We start from the raw sequence: 2,596 nt of genomic DNA, 5'->3' as shown, positions 1-2,596 counted from the left end.
GAAGGGGTCGGTGGGTTTGAAGGGAAGTTTTCTTGGGCCTTTTCCCCTTCAGAATGTGGCGGGGATCTGTGGGGCCCCACGGGAACGTTTACGTCTCCCAGCTACCCGAACCCCAATCCTCACGGCCGGATCTGCGAGTGGAGCATCACTGCGCAGGAAGGAAGGCGGGTCACGCTGACTTTTAACGACCTGAGGCTGGAAGCTCATCCATCCTGCACCAGTGAGCGTGTGACAGTAAGTGTCCTGTGCAGTTGGGGATATCATGTTCCATTGTTCAAGAAGTTTATTGACTCATAAATCATAGTTAGAGAACTAGGTCGGGAGTATTCCCATCGCGCAACTGTATCTCAGAAAATTCTAGTATTTTAGATACTAGAGCAAGATCACAGTAAACTTCCATGACATTTGTAAAAGCTGTTTTAAGAGACTGTTAGTTGTCACCACATACATCAGGGTCATAGGTAGGATAAATTTTAAGAACAAATAACCATTACACATGACAAAACTGAGCAAACAGAGAAAAGTTAAGCCTATGGGTAGCACATGGCTGAGTGAGACCAGAGTCACAGCACAAGCCATCCCCAAAAGTGTTAGGCGGAGGAGTGGGCCTGCCCGACTCCTGTTCCCTGCCAGAGCACTGGGCGATGCCCCTGGAAGATCGTGGCTGCCTGCCCTCCAGGCTGCCAAGCTCACACGCTCTCAGCTATACCCTCAGCATTCTTGGCCCTTAGCAAAAGCAAGCAAATGAGGTCTGTGTGTGAAAGACTAACTGTAAAATGATAGATCTATATGCATACGCACTCTATCGATTGTGATTAATATCAGTATATTTCCCCACCCAACCTGTCCTTTCTTCTCTCTTTCTTTTCTCAGTAAATAACAATTCCAAACATGTGGTTGCTTGGGTCAAAAAACCTTGATGTCTGTTTTGGAGTCCTCTCTCTCACATATTATGTGACATCCATAAGCAAGTCTCACAGGCTGTACCTTTAAAAAATATCCAGAATCTAACTCCCTATCATATCCACCACTCCCACCGTCACCACTCGCTGAGATCTATTTTACTGGCCTCCCTACCTCCACCCTTGCCTCGCTGCATTCTGAACACAGCAGCCAGCGTTTCCCTGTCAGTCAGATCACATTGCTCCTCTTGCAAGTCCTCCAACGGCCTTTCATCTCACTCAGAGGAAACGCCCAGATCCTCACAGTGGCCCGCTGGCCCTACTTTATTTTTTGTCCCTTCCTTCTCCTACCTCTGCTTTCCTAACTCAAGCTCCTCTCTTCTTTCACTCACGCTGGACTCCTTTAGGTTCCCTGAACGTGCTAAGATCCTCCTACAAGCCACTTCACATGCGCATCATCTCTTCTGGGTGGCTGCGGGGTTCATGCTCTCACTTCATTCAGGTCTCTGCGAATGACTTGATCCCGGGCCTTCCCTAAGCACCCCACGCTAAACAGACCCCAGCAGGGCCTCTCCCTTTGCCTGCATTTTGTTTTCACAGCATTTCACACCAGCTGACATTCCACATATTTCTTTCTTTGCCTGTTGTTTATTGTCTGCTCCCCGCACTAAGATGCGAGCTCCATTAGGACACGCACTTATTTTTGTTCACTGCTGAATCCTCAGAGCCTGGCATAGTTGTTGAATGAATGAATAGTGGAAAGGTTATCATTAACCTTTAACTAACAAGCCACTCTTGCTTTCCATTTAATTGTCTCCTGTTGGGTAGTGAATTTCAAAGAAAAAATGTGACACGTCTTTGTATGTTACTACTGTTTTGTATTGCCCTAAAATAACTATGTTCAAGCTTCAAATTTTGCCAAGTTCCAATATCTGAAGAATTGAAAATTTTTATCAGATATTAAAAATATGGAAGCAGTATATTTTCTTTTATTTGATGCCAGAAAATTTTGGACTACACTTGCTTGTTTTATAGGAACATTTTCCCCATTATTGAATGAATGTATAGAGACAAGGATGAAGTAGAAAAAAATTAACTACTCCCACAGCACTATATTTTGATGCATTTTCTTTTCTAGGCAATGAATAATATTATATACTTGTAACCATGGGACATAAATTCACTTGTATACTGATTTTAATCTATTTTTCTGATTATAAATATAAAAGATCTTTGTTGATTGATTGAAATTAGGAGAGTTCAGAAAATGCAAAATATAAAACTATTTGGAATCTCACGCATTCATTATTAAAATTTTGATGTATATGCTGTTTTTTTTCCTTTGAAATTGTTTCCATAGTTGATGTCACATTGAATATAATGATTATTAAGAATCTTACCAGCAGAATATTTACATTCCCAACAGGAAAGGTAGTATAAAGAGTCATAGTTTTAGAACTCAAATAATTAAAGTTACAGTAATTACCACAACTTCTAAATCAATTCTTACTTGTCATTTCCCTATCTCTGAATCATAGATGTCCAAGGCATCCATTTTCATTCACCTTTTAGCTACTTCTTGTGGAGTGTCTGTCATTATTTCAAAATAATACTCCTATTCTGCTACTTCTTTACTTTTTAGTTTTAGACATTTTCACAAACCAGACCCCACTCCACCACTGCAAATGCACACG

General features: G+C 41.5%; 1 protein-coding gene across 1 annotated transcript in view; it reads left to right on the top strand.

The window, feature by feature from the left end:
* Window positions 1-2,596, top strand: part of CUBN (cubilin) — a 248,376-nt gene that overhangs the window by 168,129 nt on the left and 77,651 nt on the right.

The sequence above is a fragment of the Pteropus vampyrus genome, unplaced genomic scaffold, assembly GCF_000151845.1.
Source record: "Pteropus vampyrus isolate Shadow unplaced genomic scaffold, Pvam_2.0 Scaffold96, whole genome shotgun sequence".
Lineage (NCBI taxonomy): Eukaryota > Metazoa > Chordata > Mammalia > Chiroptera > Pteropodidae > Pteropus > Pteropus vampyrus.
Note: the sequence above shows the minus strand (reverse complement) of the source record. Positions and strands in the feature narration are given on the sequence as shown.